Source organism: Humulus lupulus, chromosome 2 (assembly GCF_963169125.1).
Source record: "Humulus lupulus chromosome 2, drHumLupu1.1, whole genome shotgun sequence".
Classification (NCBI taxonomy): Eukaryota; Viridiplantae; Streptophyta; class Magnoliopsida; order Rosales; family Cannabaceae; genus Humulus; species Humulus lupulus.
In genome coordinates this window covers 77151837-77175133 of record NC_084794.1, presented here as the reverse complement: position 1 = coordinate 77175133, position 23297 = coordinate 77151837, and the positions used below count along the sequence as shown (strand labels likewise).

The 23297-nt window shown below is 44.8% G+C and overlaps 1 long non-coding RNA gene and 10 other non-coding genes across 11 annotated transcripts; all 11 read left to right on the top strand.

Annotated features, from left to right (window-relative positions):
- The first annotated feature begins 14277 nt into the window (after nucleotides 1-14277).
- Nucleotides 14278-14355, top strand: LOC133820331 (small nucleolar RNA Z199). Its single transcript, XR_009886747.1, has one exon. It is a non-coding gene; the product is annotated as a small nucleolar RNA Z199 (small nucleolar RNA).
- Nucleotides 14356-14763: 408 nt separating this feature from the next.
- On the top strand, nucleotides 14764-14852 carry LOC133820336 (small nucleolar RNA U54). Its single transcript, XR_009886753.1, has one exon. It is a non-coding gene; the product is annotated as a small nucleolar RNA U54 (small nucleolar RNA).
- Nucleotides 14853-16333: 1481 nt separating this feature from the next.
- LOC133818062 (uncharacterized) lies at nucleotides 16334-19589 on the top strand. Its single transcript, XR_009885788.1, has 2 exons — nucleotides 16334-17626; nucleotides 18927-19589. It is a non-coding gene; the product is annotated as an uncharacterized LOC133818062 (long non-coding RNA).
- LOC133820390 (small nucleolar RNA snoR117) lies at nucleotides 16464-16538 on the top strand. The gene has a single exon (XR_009886802.1). It is a non-coding gene; the product is annotated as a small nucleolar RNA snoR117 (small nucleolar RNA).
- Nucleotides 16571-16658, top strand: LOC133820389 (small nucleolar RNA snoR116). Its single transcript, XR_009886801.1, has one exon. It is a non-coding gene; the product is annotated as a small nucleolar RNA snoR116 (small nucleolar RNA).
- LOC133820329 (small nucleolar RNA Z199) lies at nucleotides 17692-17769 on the top strand. Its single transcript, XR_009886746.1, has one exon. It is a non-coding gene; the product is annotated as a small nucleolar RNA Z199 (small nucleolar RNA).
- On the top strand, nucleotides 18048-18122 carry LOC133820414 (small nucleolar RNA SNORD18). The gene has a single exon (XR_009886824.1). It is a non-coding gene; the product is annotated as a small nucleolar RNA SNORD18 (small nucleolar RNA).
- On the top strand, nucleotides 18204-18263 carry LOC133820337 (small nucleolar RNA U54). Its single transcript, XR_009886754.1, has one exon. It is a non-coding gene; the product is annotated as a small nucleolar RNA U54 (small nucleolar RNA).
- Nucleotides 18323-18422, top strand: LOC133820338 (small nucleolar RNA R64/Z200 family). Its single transcript, XR_009886755.1, has one exon. It is a non-coding gene; the product is annotated as a small nucleolar RNA R64/Z200 family (small nucleolar RNA).
- Nucleotides 18754-18860, top strand: LOC133820371 (small nucleolar RNA snoR99). Its single transcript, XR_009886785.1, has one exon. It is a non-coding gene; the product is annotated as a small nucleolar RNA snoR99 (small nucleolar RNA).
- LOC133820377 (small nucleolar RNA snoR77) lies at nucleotides 18933-19053 on the top strand. The gene has a single exon (XR_009886790.1). It is a non-coding gene; the product is annotated as a small nucleolar RNA snoR77 (small nucleolar RNA).
- Nucleotides 19590-23297: the final 3708 nt, after the last annotated feature.

Sequence of the window (23297 nt, the reverse complement as noted above, 5' to 3'; positions counted from 1 at the left end):
GTTTTGCGCCGCGAAGGAGATCGCGGAGCCCACCCCTACGGAGGTCCTGTACTTCTACAAGCTGGAGCCACAGGTTTACATCAAGGACAAGACCCTGGACAGATTTTATAGGCTGAAGCCATGGAGTAGCTATCCCGCTCCTACCAGCTCCTGGAGGCATCCCCCGGACGTCATACATTACTGGTTCATGATGTCCGGGTTCCTCGTGGACAAGAACCTCGCACTGTTGCTGGACTTCCAGCGAGTGGGTAAGTAACTTCCTGGACCTCTCTTTTATTCCTCATCTTTTCTACTCGTCTCTTATCATATCTTCCGGGTGGCAGGGCCCTTCGCTCAAACTCCCCTTAAAGGAGGAGATTTTATTCCAAGTTGAGCGCGGAGGATCTGGACGTAGGGGGCTACGCCACGGACGACAATCTCCGACTGGTTGGGATGCTCGCGGCCACCCAAACCATTGTTATCCCGAACCTTCGGGGCATCCCCTGCGAGAAGAACGTCGACGTCCTGGAGCAGATGGCCCTGGATCACATTGCCACGGTGGTAAGAGCGGCGCGAGCCGACGCGGACCGGCACAAGAAGGACCAGTCCCCGACAGAAGCGGCCACCTCAAAGAGCTAGAGGAGCTCTTCGAAGATGCCCTACCAAACGTCAGGGCTCCTGGGGCTAGCGTATCGGGGTGAGGTAACTCCCCTTTAATCTTAACTTATGCTCCCCGAGTCGGGGACTTAGCTAGGGATAGGCTAGTACCCCCGGGCCCCGCGCTTGGGGCTGATGGGGAGATGAGACCTTCAATTCCCATCCCCGTAGGCTCGGAACCCAGATGACATAGGGGACCGGGTTCCTCTAGTACGAGGGCTTCCTGAACCCAGATGACATAGGGGATCGGGTCCATTATTTTGCTTTAGAAGAATTGAGTTATGCCCGGGGCATAGACGAGGGTTCGTCCCAGGTCATTGCTAACTTTTCTTTGTGTCTTTATCTGATTGGTTTATCGTCCTAACTCCCCTTTTTTCTGTACTTTTGCAGGGGACTCCGATATGTCAACCCCTGCTAGTGAAATGAGGCGGCTCCTCAAGGAAAGGGCGGCTAAGAAGGCGGCCAGGAAGAACAACAAGGCGACGGGCCCGGAGCTCCACCCTGCCAAGGAATTGTCTGGGACGGACCTTCGCCCCGGTGAAGGTGCCCTGGCCGTGGTCCCTTTCCGGGCCATGGAGCCTGCCGCAAACTCCTCCTCTGCCCTGCCCCCCGTGATTGACTTGGAGGCGGGCGCGGCTGTTAGCCGGAGCTCCGGGAAGAGGGGTCCAGATGCTGGCGCCGAAGAGGGCAACACTGGGATGAGGCCCCAGACGAGGTGAGCCGGCTCAACTGAAGAGTCACATGGGGAAATCCCTGCACCGCCAGTTCTCCCCCTACACCCGACTCTTCTCGAGGAGGGGGAGTCAGCCCTGCGGGATGAGCAGTCCCGGCTGATCAACCGGACCTGGGAAAATGGCCGGTGCTAGAGGGAAGAAACTTACAAGGCCCTAACGATCCATCGTCAGGTTGAGTTCGCGGAGCGTCCTGCCGAGTTCAGCGCTTCTCAGCCGATCGTGGACCGGCCAGCCGCCGAAGCGGGCTTCAGCTCTAAACTCGGCCAGGATACGGCCCCCCTAGCGGCTGACCTACTAGACCAGGTTGGGAGCACCATGTCCAACCTTCAGCTTAAGAGGTATTCCACGATAGCCAACCCGGACGTACTGTTCATCTCCCAGGCTCTCCGCCACCAGGCCACCGCGGTAACTTTCACTTCTCTTACACTCCTTCCCTTACTTGTTGATGAGGGTTTTATTTTCTAACTTTTTTCTACTCCAGGTTGACCTGTTGTCCCAACGGAGTGCCGATCTGGTGGCCGAGCTTGCCATGAAGATGGAGACGGCCAAGCTGGAGTTGGAGGCGGTCGTGAATCAGAGGGAGGCCGCCAAGGAGGCTCTCGGCCTGGAGACGGCCCGCATCCAGGCAGAGGTGGTCTGTGTAAAGGCAGAGCACGAGGAGCTCAGCCGCGGCAAGGCCGGGTTGGAAGAGGAGTTATCCCGGAAGACAAAGGAGGCCGATGAACAGGCGACGCTCTTTGAGACGGCCGCGGTTCAGTCCGCCCTAGATAAGGAGGAGATCCAGGGCTTGAAAGCCCGAGTCTGCGAACTGGGCGATTCTCTGCTTCACGAGAAGGCGGCGCATGAAACGACCCGTCGAGAAAAGGAGGAGGCTGAGGGCCTACTGGATGTCACCTTTGACGAGGCCATCTACATGGCCTGGTGCAAGGATAAGAGTATGAATCTCCTTGTCTTCCCTGATCCTGAGTCAAAGCGGGCCGAGTACGAGGCCAAGGAGAGGGAGGATGCGGACCTCCGGGCGGATGCGCTGTAGGCCCGAACCCCGGCCTTGTAGTTTTATCAGTGTTTTTGGGCTTGTAATCAAATTTAAAACACTGCTACCTTCTTTGGTTTTAATGTAGGCTTCCCTTTGTTATTCCCAGTAGAAATTTCATTATGTTGCCGCGAATAACTGATTGTGAGGGTTCAGTTCCGGTTCCAACGGCCTGGACTGGACCCAACGACTTAACCCTATAAGTTTTTAATCATGGCACCAAGTCCAGGGCCCTCGAGCTTGGTCTAACTTGGCGCTTTGATTTTTCTTTTATCAGTTTTAGGCCATGGCTTTGCCCTGGGGAAAACCGGATGCTTTTATCTCTCGAGCATTCAATTGTCCAATTGTCCCGGGCAAACTGGATGAGCCTTGGGCTCAGTCCTTCGTTTTACATCCCCGGACACCGTTCGTCCGGGGTGGGACCGGCCTTGGTCGACCCACTTTATTTTATACCCCCGGACATCGTTCGTCCGGAGTGGGACCGGCCTTGGGCTCGGTCCTCTTTCATACCCCCGGACGTCGTTCATCCAGGGTGGGACCGGCCTTGGGCTCGGTCCTCTTTTATACCCTCGGACGTCGTTCGTCCGGGGTGGGACCGGCCTTGGGCTCGGTCCTCTTTTATACCCCCGGACGTCGTTCGTCCGGGGTGGGACCGGCCTTGGGCTAGGTCCTCTTTTATACCCCCGGACGTCATTCGTCCGGGGTGGGACCGGCCTTAGGCTCGGTCCTCTTTTATACCCCCGGACGTCGTTCGTCCGGGGTGGGACCGGCCTTAGGCTCGGTCCTCTTTCATACCCCCGGACATCATTCGTCCGGGGTGGGACCGGCCTTGGGCTCGGTCCTCTTTTATACCCCCGGACGTCGTTCGTCCGGCGTGGGACCGGCCTTGGGCTCGGTCCTCTTTCATACCCCCAAACATCGTTCGTCCGGGGTGGGACCGGCCTTGGGGTCGGTCATCTTTTATACCCTCGTACGTCGTTCGTCCGGGGTGGGACCGGCCTTGGGCTCGGTCCTCTTTCATACCACTGGACATCATTCGTCCTGGGTGGGACCGGCCTTGGGCTCGGTCCTCTTTTATACCCCCGGACGTCGTTCGTCCGGGGTGGGACCGGCCTTGGGCTCGGTCCTCTTTCATACCCCCGGACATCGTTCGTCCGGGGTGGGACTGGCCTTGGGCCCGGTCCTCTTTCTTTTATACCCCCGGACATCGCTCGTTCGGGGTGGGACCGATCTCGGGCTCGGTCCTCTTATATTTTATACCCCCGGATATCGCTCGTCCGGGGTGGGACCGGCCTTGGGTCCGGTCCTTCTTTACTTTATACCCCCGGACATCGTTTGTCCGAAGTGGGACTGGCCTTGGGCTCGGTCCTCTTTCATACCCCCGGACATCGTTCGTCAGGGTGGGACCGGCCTTGGGCTCGGTCCTCTTTTATACCCCCGGACGTCGTTCGTCCGGGGTGGGACCGGCCTTGGGCTCGATCCTCTTTCATACCCCCGGACGTCGTTCGTCCGGGGTGGGACCGACCTTGGGCTCGGTCCTCTTTTATACCCCCGGACGTCGTTCGTCTGGCGTGGGACCGGCCTTGGGCTCGGTCCTCCTTCATACCCCCGGACGTCATTCGTCCGGGGTGGGACCGGCCTTGGGCTCGGTCCTCCTTCATACCCCCGGACGTCGTTCGTCCGGGGTGGGACCGGCCTTGGGCTCGGTCCTCTTTCATACCCCTGGACGTCGTTCATCCGGGGTGGGACCGACCTTGGGCTCGGTCCTCTTTTATACCCCTGGACGTCGTTCATCCGGGGTGGGACCGGCCTTGGGCTCGGTCCTCTTTCATACCCCCGGATGTCGTTCGTCCAGGGTGGGACCGACCTTGGGCTCGATCCTCTTTCATACCCCCGGACGTCGTTCGTCCGGAGTGGGATCGGCCTTGGGCTCGGTCCTATTTTATACCCCCAAACGTTGTTCGTCCAGGGTGGGACCGGCCTTGGGCTCGATCCTATTTTATACCCCCGGACGTCGTTCGTCAGGGGTGGGACCGGTCTTGGGCCCGATCCTCTTTTATACCCCCGGACGTCATTCGTCTGGCGTGGGACCGGCCTTGGGCTCGGTCCTCCTTCATACCCCCGGACGTCATTCGTCCGGGGTGGGACCGGCCTTGGGCTCGGTCCTCTTTTATACCCCCGGACGTCGTTCGTCCGGGGTGGGACCGGCCTTGGGCTCGGTCCTCTTTCATACCCCTGGACGTCGTTCGTCCGGGGTGGGACCGACCTTGGGCTCGGTCCTCTTTTATACCCCAGGACGTCGTTCATCCGGGGTGGGACCGGCCTTGGGCTCGGTCCTCTTTCATACCCCCGGACGTCGTTCGTCCAGGGTGGGACCGACCTTGGGCTCGGTCCTCTTTCATACCCCCGGACGTCGTTCGTCCGGAGTGGGATCGGCCTTGGGCTCGGTCCTATTTTATACCCCCGGACGTTGTTCGTCTAGGGTGGGACCGGCCTTGGGCTCGATCCTATTTTATACCCTCGGACGTCGTTCGTCAGGGGTGGGACCGGTCTTGGGCCCGATCCTCTTTTATACCCCCGGACGTCGTTCGTCTGGGGTGGGACCGGCCTTGCGCTCGGTCCTATTTTATAACCCCGGACGTCGTTCATTTGGGATGGGACCGGCCTCCGGTTCGGTCCTCTTTTATACCCCCAGACGTCGTTCGTATGGGGTGGGACCGTAGGGTTTGCGTCTCTCGGACCTTGGTGGTCCGAGCTGGGACTAACCTGAGCTTGCACCCCGCCAGGTGTTTGCCTACACCTGGGATACCCCCCGCAAGTGAGCGGAGACGAGTCTGGGGTCACTTGAGAAAGATTAGCATAGTTTCATAATATTTCTTTATGACGTTTTGCACACGTCATTTCCATTGTTTGAAAAAGGCTTGCCCTGAGGCGTACATTGTTTACAACAGAAATATGAAACTGGGAAAGGCTCCTTGACTAATGATAGTATTTACAGAGATGCTCCGCATTCCAGGCCCGCGGGACTTCTGAGCCATCGAGCCGCTTTAAGCGATATGTTCTGGGGCACACCTCGTGTTGGATCTCTTATGGCCCCTCCCAATTTGGGCCCAGAACCCCCACTCCCGGATCTTGAGTAGCAGGGAAGACTCTTCTCAAGACCAGGTCACCGGTTCCAAACTTACGGCTCTTGACTTTGGAGTTGAAGTGTCGCGCGATCTTGCCTTGGTACATCTTCAGCTGCACCTACGACTCCTCCCGGATCTCTTCGATGAGATCTAGTGATTCTTAGAGTAAGGCGTGGTTCTCGGTGGGATCATACGTGTCGCGTCGGTGGGACGGGACGGTCGTTTCGATCGGGATGACGGCTTCGCATCCATAGACCATAGAGTAGGTGGTGTGTCCGGTGGACGTCCTTTCGGTTGTCCGGTAAGCCCACAGTACGCGGGGGAGTTCCTCGGGCCATTTGTTCTTACAGGCCTGGAGCTTTTTCTTTAGTGTCCCCTTTAGGATTTTGTTCACGGCTTCTGCCTGCCCGTTTGCCTGGGGTCTGGCAACCGCAAAGAAGCTCTTTACTATACCGTGCCTTTTGCAAAAATCCGTGAAGTGGGCGCTGTCGAACTGCTTCCCGTTGTCGGACACGATTTTGTAGGGGAGGCCATACCGACACACTATGTTATTGATGACGAAATCTAAGGCTTTTTTGGATGTGATTGTGTTTATGGGCTCCGCCTCAACCCACTTCGTGTAATAGTCGACAGCCACGATGGCGTACTTTACCCCTCCTTTCCCGGTCGGGAGGGATTTGACGAGATCGATCCCCCACACTACGAAGGGCCAGGGGCTATTCATCAAGGTTATCTCTGTCGGGGGGGCCCGTGGGACCTTCGCGTACCTCTGGCACTGCTCGCACTTGCAGACGTAGTCAATGCAGTCCGTCTTCATGGTTGGCCAAAAGTATCCTTGGCGCAGGATCTTCTTGGATAGGCTGGGCCCGGCAGTGTGATCTCCGCAGAAGCCTTCATGCACTTCATGCATGATGGTGCTCAGTTCCGTCCCGGACACACACCTGAGGTAAGGCATGGATAGACCTCGGCGATATAGTTTTCCGTCCATCATGACGTATCGGTGGACTTGGTACTGGAGTTTCCTGGCTGCGGCCCGGTCGCTTGGAACCTCTCCAGTAGACAGGTAGCGGATAAGTGGTCCCATCCAGGAAAGGGAGTGGTCGACGGTGTGGACGGCGGGGGCCCTGATGCTTAGAGCGGGGAGATGGTTGACAGGGACCAGTCCGGCCAGCTCGGCCTCGGCGTCGGTGGCCAGCTTTGCTAGTGTATCCGCGAAGACATTCTGCTCCCGGGGGATCTGGCAGATAGAATGTGCTGCGAACGCCTGTAGCATTTCCCTCATTTGAGTCACATATGCTGCCATTCTCTCTCCTTTGGTCTGATATTCCCCTGAGATTTGTCTGACGACTAGCTGGGAATCGCTGTAGATTTCTAGGGTTGCTGCCCCTACCTCCCGGGCCAAGCGCAGGCCGGCTAGGACAGCTTCATGCTCCGCCTCGTTGTTCGACGCTTTGAACTGGAAACGGAGGGCATTTTGTAGCTGGTGCCCCTGTGGTGACACCAAGATGATCCCGGCCCCGGCCCCATTCTCGTTCGAGGCTCCGTCCATGAAGATTTTCCACACGGGCGCTGTGGGGGTTTCGGGAATATTGTCTTCAAGAGAGATCCCGGAACATTCGACGATGAAATCGGCCAGGGCCTGTCCCTTGATGGACACCCTGGGCACGTAAGATATATCGAACTGGCTCAGTTCCATGGCCCACTTCAGGAGTCTTCCCGATGACTCGGGCTTCTGTAACACCTGTCGCAGGGGATGGTTGGTTAAGACCTTTATGGTGTGGGCCTGAAAGTAAGGTCGAAGCTTCCAGGACACCATCAGCAGACAAAAAGTCAGTTTTTCGATCAGTGGGTATCGAGATTCAGTGTCTAGAAACCGCTTGCTTACATAATACACCGAGAGTTGTGTCCTTTCTTCCTCTCGCACCAACGCGGCGCTGATCACGTGCTCACTCATGGCAAGGTATAGATACATGGGCTCCCCCTCTACTGGTTTCGCCAGGATTGGGGCTTTGGCCAGGTGTTCTTTCAGCTTTCGAAAGGCCTCTTCGCACTCGGGCGACCACTCGAAACGCTGGCTTCCCCGAAGGACGTTGAAGAACGGGAAGCACTTGTCCGTGGCTTTAGAAACGAAACGGCTCAGGGCGGCTACTCGCCCCGTCAAGCTTTGCACATCCTTGTGCTTCTGGGGAGAGGCCATGTCGATCAGTGCCTTGATCTTATCCGGATTGGCTTCTATTCCCCGGAAACTCACTATGAAGCCCAGGAACTTCCTGGAAGCCACGCCGAAAGTGCACTTCTTAGGATTCAACTTCATCCCGTACTTCCGGATAACCGCGAAAGCCTCCGCCAAGTCGTCCGAATGGTTCCGGGATGTCTTAGACTTGACCAGCATATCATCGATGTATACCTCCATGTTTCGCCCTAACTGGGCCCGAAACATCCGATTGACGAGCCTTTGGTAAGTTGCTCCGGCATTCTTGAGTCCGAAAGGCATGACTATGTAGCAATAGATGCCCTTGTCGGTTTGGAAACTGGTATGTTCCTGATCAGCCATGTGCATAGAGATCTGATTGTAGCTGGAGTAAGCGTCCATGAAGCTCAAGATCTCGTATCCAGATGTAGCGTCCACCATTTGGTTGATCCGGGGGAGCGGGAAACAGTCCTTCAAACAAGCTTTGTTGAGGTCCGTGAAGTCAATGCACGTTCTCCAGGTCCCGTTCGGTTTTGGTACCAGGACGGGATTGGACAGCCACACGGGGTACACAGCCTCGCGTATGAAGTTGATAGAAGACAACTTCTCAACCTCCAGTTTAAGGGCCTCGACCCTCTCTGTCCCCAAAGGCCTGCGTTTCTGGCGGACCGGGGTCGCGTTTGGGTCAATACTTAACGCGTGGAAAATGATATTGTGGTCGATCCCGGTCATGTCGGAGTGGGACCAGGCCAGAAGGTCCTGGTTTCCCTTGACTTGGGCGATGATGGCTGCCCGAATGTCTGCTGGCAGGCTTTTTCCGACTTGGATGATCCGGATCGGATCGGTTTCGCTGATGCACACCTCTTCTATTTCGTCCATTGGCTCCAGGACGCGATCGTCCCCTATCCGCGGGTCCAGGTCGTCCTCTTCCTGGACCACCCTTTTAGCAGGAGGGAGGGGAACTGGTTCGATGGGCTCCTCGCGGACCATGTATACGGGCCGGGCGGAGACATGGTAGCACTTCCGGGTGCTCTTTTGGTCTCCCCGGACGGTCCCTACCCCTCCGTTGTTGAATGGGAACTTCATGCAAAGATGGCGGATGGAGGTGATGGCCCCGAACTTGACCAGTGCAGGCTGGCCAAAGATGACGTTGTAAGCGGTGGGGTAGTCCACCACTACGAAGGTGCAGAACTTGAACGAGTGCTGCAATTCACCCCCCAACGTAACTGGCAGCTGGATCTTTCCCATGGGGAGAAGCGCATCTCCGTTGAAGCCGTAAATTTGGGTCGGGCAGAATGCCAGATCTGCTTCCGTCAAGCCAATGGCGGTGAAGGCGGGCTTGAACAACATGTTGACGGAACTTCCGTCATCCACCAACACGCGGAACACCAACTTGTTGGCGATTTGAGCATCTATGACCAGCGGGTCGTGGTGCGGAAAGTGGACGTTGCGGGCGTTGTCCTCCGTGAAGGTGATGGGGAGGTTTATCAGCTTAGGGCGCTGAGCCGGAGCCTGGACAAGGGCGCAAACTTCCTGGTCGTGGTCCAGCTCGCTCAGGTAGCGCTTTTGGTCATTTCTTGATGGCCCTCCCAGGTGAGGTCCGCCCGAGATGGTTGCCACATGTCCGTCAACTCGAGGGGGTGCTGTCCCGGAGGGATAAGGCATTCCGGGGCCGAGAACTTGTGCAGCGGGGGCCCCTGAGGGACCTGCGCCGGGGGTCCCTGTGCATACCCCTCCCTGGGGGGGTATGCCCGAGTCGTTCCCGGGGCCGCCGGTTGTCCGGGGCTTGCTGATAGGCCCGGGACTCCCACGGGCATTCTTACCCACTGGTGGAGGTGTCCCAGCTTGATGAGATTTTCAATCTCATCTTTGAGCTGCCGGCATTCATCGGTGGTGTGGGCCACATCCTTGTGATAGGCGCACCTTTTGCTAGTATCTCTTGGATTTCTCCCTCCTTTAAACACGGGGCCAGGCTTCCGGTAGTGAACCGCCCTTTCTGTCGCCAGATAGATGTTCTCCCTGGTGTCCATCAGGTTGGTGTATTCTGAATATTGGGGCTCGTAGCCCCTCTTCCCCTTTTTGACTGGCTCGGGCCGGTTCTGGCCTTTGCCCAACCGCTTCCCTCGGGAGGGATTCACGCTTACCTCAGTTACTCCTGTCTGGGATTGCTGGGCGCCGACAGAGGCCATGCTGTGTCCTGTCGGCGCGACGCCATAACCGGAGAAGTGAGTGGATTGGGCCGGGGCATACCCCGAAGTGGCAGGGCCGTACACCGTAGGGGTGTAGCTACCCCCAGGCGCGACGGCTGATCCAGGGGCAATGGGGGGTGCGTAGGGCTGCGCCGGGAACTGCCCGCCATAACCCGGGAACGACTGGGGGACGGGCTGCAGGGCCGGAGGCCACCCGAAAGCCTGGATCTGAGCTTCCTCCCAGTTGATGAATCCTTGGGCCCTCCTGATGAACTCTTCCAAGGTGGCGGCCTTGTTCCGCTGCATGTCGTCCCAAAGAGGGGACCCGGCCCGGATCTTGGACTGCAGTGCCACCAGGTGTTGTCCGTCGTCTACTTTCGTCTTGGAGGCTTCTTCAGTGAAGCGCTGGATGTAGGCCCTCAGCGTCTCTGCGGGGAGTTGCTTAATATTTGTGAGGGCGCTGATTTGCATATCCATCCTCATGGCGGCCACGAACTGCTTTCGAAACGCTGACTGCAGCCCGGACCAGGATTGGATGGACCCCGGTTTCAGTCTCTTCCACCACTCTTCGGCGGGACCGCCCAAAGTGATCGAGAAGCAGAGGCATTTGCCATCGTCGCTGACATGGGCCACTATCATGAGTCTGTTGTACCGGGACAGATGGTCCCTAGGGTCAGTGTTTCCAGTAAAGGCAGTGAGGCTGGGCATCTTGAACCCCTTGGGGAGTACGACGTCCAGGATGTGCCTTGCGCAGGGCTCTTTATCCTCTTCGTCGGAGTCGGTGTCCGCGCCCTCTTGCTTGCAGACCAGGCGATCCGTGACCTTTTTCAAAGCGACCATTTGCTCCATGAGCTGCCTGGCCGTGCCATCCTCCAGGGGGATTCTCTCGTTGATGTTGTTCCTGAGGTCGCCGTCTCGGGGGAGGATTTTTTCCTTGCGAGCCCGCTCCTTCCGAGCGTTCAGTCCATCGCGTAAGTCTATCCGGGAAGTGTCGTCCCCTGAACTGAGGGCATGACGCTCTTTGCGGCAAGGCCGTTTCCGACGGTTCTTGTTAACCGAGGAACTTGGGTGCAAAGATCCTTCCCGCCCGTCTCGCCCTGGGGCGTGTCGAGGTTGTGCGTTCCGCGGCCGCGACCCCTGCGAATCGATCGGGTGGCCACGTCCTGGGACGGGGCACACCTTCTCTTTCCTAGGTAGCGGCCGGGAACGGACCCCGGGTCTTGCGACGGGGGTGGTCTTCTCCCGGGTCTTCCGTCGCTCCCTGTCCGGGCCTCCTGGAGCTGGCTCGGAAAAAGGCTTCGGGGGAGGGACCGGGCTGGCACCTCTGGGGACCCCGGCTTGCTCTCGTGGTGCAGGTTGCTGCGATTCTGGAAGTGGGCCAGTTGCAGGGTTGGCTGTCGGACCCTGCGCGCCCATGAGTGCCTGCAGGGCTTGGAGAGACTCTTGCATCCGTCGATGCGCCTCCGCTTGCTCAGCGATTCTGGCTTCCTGATCCAGGACTTGTTGCCTTAATCTAGTCACCTCCAAGTCTTGCTGATCAGACTCTCTCTCGGGGGTCTTAGGATCCGCAGCCTCGTCGTGGTACTCCCCCTCGTTCTCCTCTTCATAATACTGTGTTTTGAATTAATATCAATATTAGAATAGGTTTTACAGCACTGCATCTCTACCTTGCCATGCTCTTTATCTGATCGCTTTCTCTAATCTATCATTTTAATTTCACAAAATCCATCTCTTCAATTCTACTCTATTTTTATCTTTTATTTACTAATCTAATCTTTAGTTGTGTTTGCCTCTCTATGAATACGACATAGCCCGATTACTACTGGGACCGCTTAGGAGTTTATTGGGCGATATCACTAACCACTTTTAATTTGAATAAATAAATGAACATAAAATGAAAAATATTTGAATTTTCGTTCAACTAACGCTCAGGACTCAGTCAAAATCTTTCAAAGGCAAGTGTAAGTGGTTAAGGCTATTTTTAAAATCAAAATCACAAACTTATCAAAAATCACACTTGCAGCCGATATATTGCCCCCCATAGGCGATATATCGCCTCCCCCTATATTCCTGAGCCACGTTTGATCGTTCATGCAAAGTTGACGTATTTTCCGTATCTTCCGTAGGCGATATATCGACCCCTATAGCTGCGATCTATCGGCATACGTTGATATATCAAACACGTATTTGCACTTTTTCAACATATTTTGAATTGATAAAACAGCTTTGACTGAGTCATAATATGATCCTAACATCTGTTGGAAAGAGCTTCTAGATCTTTCTTTTAATTAAACTATTCATCGAAATAGTTAATTCCCTAATAATCATGATTATGACAAGTGTCATGCTCTTATTGGCTCTATCTAAACCTTAAGTTATAATAAATATATATATGACCATCAATATTAATCAAACCTTATGTTATAATTAATATTCTTAAATAATAGGTTAACCTTATAAAATCCATAACTGTTGCTATGCGTGTCCAACTAATTCTCGGCTTGAACCAAAATCCACGGAATCTAACATACTACAAATTACCACTACTATCTAGCTAGCTAAGTAAATATTCTGGAACACTACAATTTGTTACAAACACCAATAAATAAAATAATACTTTAAATAATTTCAATAAAGGTATTTATGTCTCTTTCTTAAAAAATCTAACCACAACTTAATTGAAGGATCTATTTAGTATATTTTTGCAAAACAATGGGAGTAATATGGTATTTTTAAAATCTTAGTGATTCTTTTACTGTTCATTTTAATTTATTTTAGGTATATGTGTAGTTGTTCTGAGTAGGAGTATTCATGGTCGGGTTAGTTGGTTTGGAGGGATTTTTTACCCTGCCAAACTCAAAATCGGGTTGAAAATGTCCAACCTAACCCGTCCAATTAACCAAAAATTAGTATTTAACCTGTCTAATGTTTAGGTCGGTTTGGGCGGGTTAACCCATTTAACCCGCTTAGTTTTTTTTTTATAAAATAAATATAAATTCTAATTAAATCATTTCAATGTTTAAATTCACTAATGTATCTTTGAAGATATTAAAGACTAAAATACTGGGAAATAAGTTTATAAAGAAAAGATATATTTCTTCCATAAAATAGTTTAGATTTATTATAAAAAAAATTATATCATAATTTAATTGAAGACAAAATTTACCCTACTATGTATTTATCTATTTGACCAATTTTTTAAAGTACTAAGTGAATTAACATTTAAATATCACATAATGAAATTTAAAGTCCAACGATAATAGTCTCTAAAATTTTCACTAACTAATTTATAAATATAAATTATACATCTATTAAAAACTAAAAAATAAACTATACATAAAAAAGGCTTAATTGGGTAGGTTGGGTTACATTGGGCTGGTTGGCATTGATTTCCAACCAGCCCAATGTAATAATTGGGCGGGTTAATCGGGTTGGGCGGGTTGTACAAAATTATGAACACCCCTAGTTGAGAGGTGTATTTGGAGTTGATTTCTGGTGGAGAATATTTTTGGTTTAATTTTAGTTTATTTTATGTAATTCTTGAGTTTATATATATATATTTAAAACTAATATTTGTTTTCAATAGTAATGTTTCTTAAGTTGTTTTTTAATTTATTTTGGGTATATATTTAGTTGTTTTGAAATATATTTTCTACACATTTTAAAATACAGGAATACGTTTTTTTGTTGTTGTTTTTTTTAGTATATTTTGAATTGATGTCTAATTAATTCATAATTTCTGTAACAAGTTGATTTTAAGTTGCCATTTTAACAATATATTGCGGTGGAGTTGATGTAGTTCAGATGGCACAAAATTTAGAAGTGGTAAAAGTGTAAAATAAAAAAATCATAAAAATGTTTTATGAAAAAATCACTTTTAATTTACATTTGATTTGTTGGGATATGTGGGTTCTGAAACTATAGTTTTAGGACCTCGTTGATAGCGATTATGTCTTTCGTGGGCCTTATCGAGGCCCATACTAATCCGCATTCTCTGTTTAGGTTTTCCTCATAGTAGCAATAGCTAGAGCTATAAATTGGCGCTTCGTGGACAATTAGAATCACGCCCTCAACTATCATCCTCCAGATCTTGAAAAAAAATCTGTTGTCCCAATTCTTTGTCCCCTCCATATCCCACAAATTATTTAAAGACATCATATTTATGTATAGTTGGAAAAAAAGAAAGTTGTAAATAATTTAAATATATATTAAATAAATAAATGAGGTGTCTTTAAATAATTGGTGGGACATGGAGGATACCGGAAATTTGGGGACAAGTGATTTTTTTCCCGATCTCAGTGATTCCCAACTCGGTTCGTCCCGTCAATTACTTGCTCTTTTTTTCTTTCTTTCGTTTGAGATTAGCAATCAACTGATGAGAATATAACTGCAACAATATGATGGATTTATTCTATGATTCTTAGTACTTAAGTCTCTGATGATTCTTATATTTTGTTCTTATAATTTTAGAAAATATATACTGTTTTTTTAGATATGATGAGTAACAATTGGTCCGTGTTTCTGATTTTACCGTGACCGACAACTCTTAACCATCTCTGATCGCTTACTTTATTGATTATTTTGATCAATTTTGTTTTGAATCTATTGATATCAAATATTTCTATGTGGTTACTTTCCTTGGGTTGAACAAACTTTTCTTTTTTCTTCGATTTATTTGGTGTTTGTTTTTAGCTTAAAGTATTTTTCCTTTTTATAAAATTGTGGTGTTAGATATGATGAGTAACCAGTGGTCCGTGTTTCTGATTTTACCGTGACCGACAACCCTTAACCACTTCTGATCTTTCACTTAAATTTATATCAATTTTGTTTTGATTTAAAAAATACTGTTAGTAGCTCTGTGATTACGTGCCTCTAACGGGGGTAATATACGCTATTCTGATTCATTGAGTGAGTAGAAAATTTATATCAACAATGAGAGCTACAAAAAAATTACACTTTTGTTGCTCTTTTGCTTGTTCCCCTAATACAAACCTACACAACTGAATAGGTTCTAGGCCCAATGGACCATATTATAAAATATTAATTTTTTCAAAATAAAAAATAGGGTTATTACCGGCGAAAATACCCAATGTTTACATGTTGTTCCACTTATACACCCAATCTTTATTTTTCGCGGTGAATATACTCAAACCCACTAAAAGCGTCTCTCCGTTACTATCCACTTGTTAACACCGTTAATGGTGCTTATGTGGCATTGACGTGGCCTGACCGAAATAACATGTCATTGCCACGTGTACAATATAAAATAAAAATTAATTTAAAATTACAAATAATTATAAAATAAATAAATAACTAAAATTAAAAAATAATTTCATAAAAAATGAAACCATTCTTTTCCCTCATCTTTTGAAACCCATCCATCAAAGTAAACATCCTTTCCGCTTTGGCTTTCCTCTCCCCAGTCCCCATCCCCAACGTTGGCTTTCCTCTCCCCAGTCCCCATCGCCGTCGCCATCACCGCCGATTTGGTGGAAGCCGGTTCGCTGGTGGAGGCTCGCACCGGCTTGGCTCCATGAGAAGCGGCGACGTTGCAAAGAATGGAAGGTAGTAGAAATGGCTTGTTTGGAAGCTTTGAAAATGGAGGGAATGAGAGCTTGGATTGATGAGTAATGGTGAATAAAGGTAATGATAAGGCTGACATTACTGAAATGTAAAGAAATTTCACAGAAAAATTAACATGAACAATTATGGGTTTTCGGAGAAAATTATTATCTTCCGATTCCGAGAAGCTTCATTCCATGAATTTGTTGCTTTACATGGCTCCCAGGGCGGCCATGATTTTGCTTCCTTTTACCCTTTACATTGAAGGATCTTGGGGTCTCGGAGTTTATGGAGATGGGTTCAGAGGAGGCGCGGGTTTGGGGAAGGCAATGATTTCTGGGGTGGGCTCTCACGAAGCTTGGGTTCGTGGGGGATAGGCAAGGGGTCCTGGGTACGCTAGGCTTGGAGCTCTGGTGGTTATGGCGACGGAGAATGGTGGTCGGAGGTGGGTACAGCGGCTGCTAAGGTTCCAAGGAGGAAAGAAGATGAGGAAAAAGAAGATGGGGAAAATGATTTCGTTTTTTATGAAATTATTTTTTAATTTTGATTATTTATTTATTTATATAATTTATAATTATTTGTAATTTTAAATTAATTTTTATTTTATATTGTACACGTGGCAATGACATGTTATTTCGGTCAGGCCACGTCAATGCCACATAAGCACCATTAACGGTGTTAACAAGTGGATAGTAACGGAGAGACGCTTTTAGTGGGTTTGGGTATATTCACCGCGAAAAATAAAGATTGGGTGTATAAGTGGAACAACATGTAAACATTGGGTATTTTCGCCGGTAATAACCCTAAAAAAATATATAATTTTAATTTAACCTATCTATAAATTCCTCTTCATCCCCTAACCACTTATCTTATTCCTTCCCTCTCTCGCTGACGGCCGCCCGGCTCCCTCATCTCCTTATTTTCTTCTTCTCTTTTCAGATCTCTGCTTTTTTTCTCTATGTTTATGTGCATAGAATAGATGGATTAAATGGCCTGTGATGTTATAAAATTGTCCGTACCATCTGATATTCTGATGTATTCATATTTCAAACCTTTCTGCGGCCTCTCTTCGGCTTTATAGGGTTTTCTATATACAGTGGCAGTGACGACTAAATTTATACCATCAAACTTTGAAAGCTTCAAATAAAGCTTGTTGATGCCAACAATACTGTAATATCTGAGCCTTGTTTATTTTTTGTTGTGGATCTATGATTTGTAAGGCAATAAATTAGAGTCTCTGTAACGCTTATTTCAGTAGCGTTTTCAGCGCTGTACGTTGCCCAAAATGATCACGGGAACTGAAATTCTGGCGTTTTTCTCTATTTTTTTCTGAGTTATACGCATTCAGATGTTCCCATATCTCATTTTCTAGTTGCTACTTTTCAAAGTTATTTTGTTGTTTTTGATTTAATAAAAGTAATTTAGGGTTTAGTTCTACAATTATACGTTTTCAAGTTGAAGAAATAGTGGATCTAGAAAAACATTTTATAATAGAGATTAATTTTACAATATGGGTTTGGGTGTTTCTGTAAACAGTCGTATCCAAATTATAAGTTTGGTATTATGTGAATGCAATAAATTAGAGTCTCTGTGACGCTTATCTTAGTAGCGTATTCAGCGCTGTACGTTGCCAAAATGGATTTGGAAACTGAGATTCTGGCATTTGTCCCTTATTTTTTTTTAGGCTTATGCATTCAGATGTTGGTATATTTCATTTAAATTAAAAGAAATTAGACTAATTCTGGTATTTAAGGAAGGCAATAGATTAGAGTCTCTGTAACGCTTACTTTGCTAGTGTTATTAGCGCTGTACATTGCCAATATAGATTTTGGGGACTGAGATTCTGGCGTTTCTCTCGTTTGTGAGATTTATGCATTCAGATATTCCCACATTTTGTTTTTGAATACGAGTTGCTAGTTTTGTTCACTCAATTTGATTTAATGGATTGTCTAATTTTGGGCTTCTTGTTATTTTTTGTTTTTGTTGCCACCTTCTACTAATGGTGGCAGGAACCAAATTAAGAAGAACAAGTAAAGTTGTGATGAAAACCATGGTATGATATTACGTGTAATTTTTCAGCTTCTTTCGAGTATGTGACAATTAGAAGCACGCCCTCAACTATCATCCTCCAGATCAAAGTGATTCCCAACTCGGTTCGTCCCCGTCATTTACTTGCTCTTTTTTTGCTCTTTTTTTCTTTCTTTCGTTTGAGATTAGCAATCAACTGATGAGAATATAACTGCAACAATATGATGGATTTATTCCATGATTCTTAGTACTTAAGTCTCTGATGATTCTTATATTTTGTTCTTATAATTTTAGAAAATTTATACTGTTTTTTAGATATGATGAGTAACTGGTCCGTGTTTCTGATTTTACCGTGGCTGACAACTCTTAACCATCTCTGATCGTTTACTTTATTGATCGTTTTGAAATTTTGTTTTGAATCTATTGATATCAAATATTTCTATGTGGTTACTTTCCTTGGCTGAACAAACTTTTCTTTTTTCTTCGATTTATTTGGTGTTTGTTTTTAGCTTAAAGTATTTATCCTTTTTTATAAAATTGTGGTGTTAGATATGATGAGTAACCATTGGTCCGTGTTTCTGATTTTACCGTGACCGACAACCCTTAACCACTTCTGATCTATCACTTAAATTTATATCAATTTTGTTTTGAATTAAAAAAAATTTATATCAATTTTGTTTTGAATTAAAAAATACTGTTAGTAGCTCTGTGATTACGTGCCTCTAACGGGGGTAATATACGCTATTCTGATTCATGAGAGCTACAAAATAATTACACTTTTGTTGCTCTTTCATTAGTCTTTCTTGTTTTTCTAAGTTTTGAGTCTGCAGTGAGGAATTTTGAATAAATTAACACATGTCAGACTTCAGAGATTTTTGGAAAAAAATCAATGAGATAGACAATTCATTCCCTGAGCAGAAATTTGTTATGAATTTAGTCTTTTTTCAAAACTTAAATTAATGCGATGTGAGATTTCTGCGAGGAAGTCTCCTGCTTTTTATATGGGAGCGAACTTGTATAATGTTTGTGCAATCCCAAGTAAGCGTCGTATAAAAAAGCCTAACAACGTTGACGGTCCTCCCTTTTTGGGAGTTCCTCCGTTTTGGGTGGTCTCATATTCCATTGCCTTGGGGAGCAGCGTCGTTGCCTTTACCTCTTCGGACCGGCCATGAGACAAACATTTTGTTACATTTAGTGAAAATCTGTTTTGTTGATTTTATGGGGCTTGAGTTTGACTCTTTTGCTAATTACAGTGCTTTAGAGATGAATGAAGCTCCCTATATTAAATATTTCATCCTTTCACTATTGTTCGCTATTGTGTTTTGTTTTTAGTGGATTCATAACGAGGCTGATACATTAGCTAAAGTTGATTTTTCTTTTGGTTTAATGATTTTCATATTGGTTAAATTGTTGTGTTTTGAGTAGTTATTCAGGCAATCCTTTTGTTGCTTTAATTACGAAAGAGGTGTTATACTGCTCATAAATCAAGTTCTTTTGCTCTTCAGACTTGCTGAGGTTACAGGGAAGCTGGTCTAGTAAGCTTTAGTACATTGTCTAATTTATTCAGTTCTTAAATTTTTAATTAATTATCTGTTTCGATCTTTGAACATCTCTGGATTGTTTATTTTTTAGTTTTTATTTTAAAAAAAGAAAAATGTCCTAACTTTTGGTCGAAACGCCAGCGTATTTGAGACAAGGTTTACACTGTCATTGCAGTCGCTCGTAGATTACACTGCTGATGCAGTCAATCCAGTCAATCATTATTATGTTGGATGAAGCATGGAGAGGTCTGCTTGTGACCATTTGAGCTACGAAATTTGACTTGCCATTCTTATCAAATTCTTTGGGTTAAGATTTCAAACTAGAGTTGCCTGCACTGATTATACAGTGCATGTTACAGACGGATTATACAGTGATGGCATAAATGCAATGATTAACCTTCCAGAATGTTAACCTTCCAGAGTGTTCAACAACATTACCTTGGGTTAAAGAGTACATATCATTTTAAACTATTGTTTGTAGTTGGGAACAGAGCAGAATTTGGGAACCGAAATTTCATCGTTTAATAATTTCACAAATTTTTTAATATTAGTATCTCAAATATATTACAAATTTAATTTTTTTAGACTAAAATACCTTTATTATTGAAACCCTCATTATTTTTCTTAGTTTGAAATATCTGTTAATCTCACTCATTCTCTGTCTCATTTTACTAACACATTTGAGTAAAAAAATTATTGTCAAATTTAACATCAAAATTGCATAAAATGTATTATTTTGACAAAAAAATTAGTTTTTATAATTACATAGCAAAAATATTGAAACATTGATTTTGTTTTGAAGTAGTATTGATTTTTTATTGAAAAAATCTAGTTCTGGTCATTTTTTTATGAATAAATTGCAAAATAGGTTTTAGATGAAAATTGATAATGTTTTGATGGATGTAATCATAAATTTTTTTTTTTTTTTACCAAAAATAATATGTTATTGATGAAAAATCATCTATGTTTCGATGTAATTATGAATTTTTTTTTGGGTCAAAATGATTGATTGTGGGAGTTCTTCCATAAGAGGCTATAGGAAAAAGATTTCATGAATCTCGTTCCAAGGCCAATGGTGACGACAAGAACAAGGTTAAGGGTAAAAAATTCTTTGGCTCACGGAGAATGGGGGACAATTCAAAATTTTTTAGAGACTTTATTTTGTGTGTTGGCAGAGATTGTATGTTCAAAATGAGCTATTATAATGAGGCAAGAATCATCAGAGGAACTAGTGACAATACTAAGTAAGTTTAATGTCATACATGGGAAAGGTGAGTGAGTAGTGGTGTGATATTTGTGCCACTATTTATGTTACTAGAACTCTAATGAAAACATTTGAGTCTTCAAATGAATGATATGAAATCCAAATGGACAATGAGAAATGGTCTAAGGTTGAAGGAAAATGAATCATTGATTTGTTCTTCACATCTGGCAAGAAGGTTTTACTCACTAATATTTTATATGTACCGAAAATGAGAAGAAATCTTGTGAGTGTTAGGTTACTTGGCAAACTAAGAATCAAGGTTGTGATAGATTTCGATTAGCTCATTTTATCTAAAGGCAAATTTTTTTGTGGAAAGGGATATACTTGTGATAAAATGTTTAAACTTTGTACTTCAATTGATAATGTGAACAATAAAATCTCTTATTCTTATTATATGCTTGATTCAAATTCTATTACTTTGTGACACATATATGATTTAGCACAATTAAAATGATTGTCGAATGTGGATTAATTGACTGTGATAATGTTAGCATGAAAAATGTGAATTATGTATTGAATCTAAAATGATAAAGAAACGTTTTCTTAGTGTTGAAAAAAACTATAAATTAGATTTGATATATAGTGATTTAAGTGAACTTAACAAAATGCTGACTAAAAGAGGAAATAGATATTTTATTAATTTCATTGATGATTGCTTTAGGTTCACATATGCATATTTGCTTAAAAATAAAGATGAAGCATTTGATGTATTTAAGGTATATAAAACAGAATAAGTGATAGGGGTGATGAATATTTTTCAAATTAATTTAACTTGTTTTGTGAAGAACATAGAATAATCCCTTATACTCTACAACAAAATGATATAGCAAAAAAAAAAAATAGAATATGAGCCATTACAATGAGGCAAGGATCATCTCAACCCAAGAGGAACTAATGACAACACTAAATACGTTTATTGCCATACATGGGAAATGTGAATGAGTAGTGGTATGATACTTGTGCCACCATTCATGTTACTAGAACTCTATTGAAGACCTTTGAATCTTCAAATGAATGACATGAAATCCAAATGGACATTGAGAAAAGGTCTAAGGTTGAAGGAAAATGAACCATTGATTTGTTCTTCACATCTGGCAAGAAGGTTCTACTCACCAATATTTTGCATGTACCGAAAATGAGAAGAAACCTTGTGAGTGACGTTTTACTTTGGCAAACTTGGAATCAAGGTTGTGATAGATTCCGAAAAGCTCATTTTATCTAAAGGCAAATTTGTTTGTGGAAAGGGATATGCTTGTGATAACATGTTCAAACTTTGTACTTCCATTGATAATGTGAACAATAAAATCTCTTATGCTTGATTCAAATTCTATTACTTTGTGACACATATATGATTTAGCACAATTAAAATGGCTGTCGAATGTGGATTAATTGACTGTGATAATATTGAGCATGAAAATGTGAATTATGTATTGAATCTAAAATGATAAAGAAACTTTTTCCTAGTGTTGAAAAAACTCTAAATTAGATTTGATATATAGTGATTTACGTGAACTTAACTGAATGCTGACTAAAAGAGGAAATAGATATTTTATAATTTCATTGATGATTGCTCTAGGTTCACATATGTGTATTTGCTTAAAAATAAAGATGAAACATTTGATGTATTTAAGGTGTATAAAGCAGAATAAGTGATAGGGGTGATGAATATTTTTCAAATTAATTTAACTTGTTTTGTGAAGAACATAGAATAATAGAACATTTCTTTAGATGATTAATGCTATGCTATACTCTACAACAAAATGATATAGCAAAAAAAAAAAAAAAAAGAACATTTCTTTAGATGATTAACGCTATGCTATTACACTCTAAATTTGATTTTAGTTTGTGGGATGAAGCCTTGCTATCTGCTTTCATATTTTGAATCGTATTCCCATGAATACAAAATAATATATCTCTATATGAGTTATGAAAATGAAAGAAATCAAACATTGGTTATCTCAAAGTATGAGGGTGTCTTGCTTATTGTAAGAGCACCGATCCAAAAAGGACTAAGTTGAGTCCAAAAGCTATAAGATGTGCATATGTGGATTATGCCCAAATTAGCAAAGTTTATAGATTATTAGACTTGAAGTCTAATGTAATAATTGAATATAGAGAAGTTGAGTTCTTTGAGAATATGTCATGCGATGACAACAGGTTAGAACTAACTCAAACTAGAGTCTCATCAGGAGATTCCTTGAATAGTTGGTGAGTAACATCAATTGCCCAGAAGAAGCCAAAGACACACATATTTAGAATAAAATGAGAAGTGTTATCCAATAGACACTATACATTGTTGAAGGTGATACTGATGAAGTTACTTGGAAACATCTAATAATACTTCAAATAGAAGATGATCTCAAAACCTTCAAAGAAGCTATGTCCTCAAAGGACTCCGCCTTTTGGAAGGAGGCAATTAATGATGAAATAGATTCAATTATCTCAAGCCACACTTGGGAATTGGTTGACTTTCCAAAATAGTCCAAACCAATTAGGTCCAAATGAGTATTTAGAAAGAAATATTATACCAAGGACACATTATAAACCTTAAAGGCTAGGCTAGTAGCCAAAGGATTCAAACAAAAAAAAAAGGGAATATATTACTTTGACACATATGCATCGGTAGCAAGAATTACTTCTATAATGTTGTTATTTGACTTATCATCTAAAGACAACATTTATGTTCACCAAATAGATGTCAAAACGACATTCCTAAATGAGGATATCGAGGAGGAGGTCTATATGGAACAACTTGAATGTTTTGTTATTTAAGGAAATGAACATAAAGTATGTAGACTTGTCAAATCATTATATGGTTTGAAACAATTTCCAAAACAATGACATGAGAGGTTTGGTAAAGTCATTGTTTCTAATGGATTTAGACACAACAATGCAGACAAGTGTTTATATTCTAAGACTTGTGGTGACTATGTCATACTTTTGTGTCTATATGTAGATGATATGTTGATTTTGAATTATAACATGAAAGAC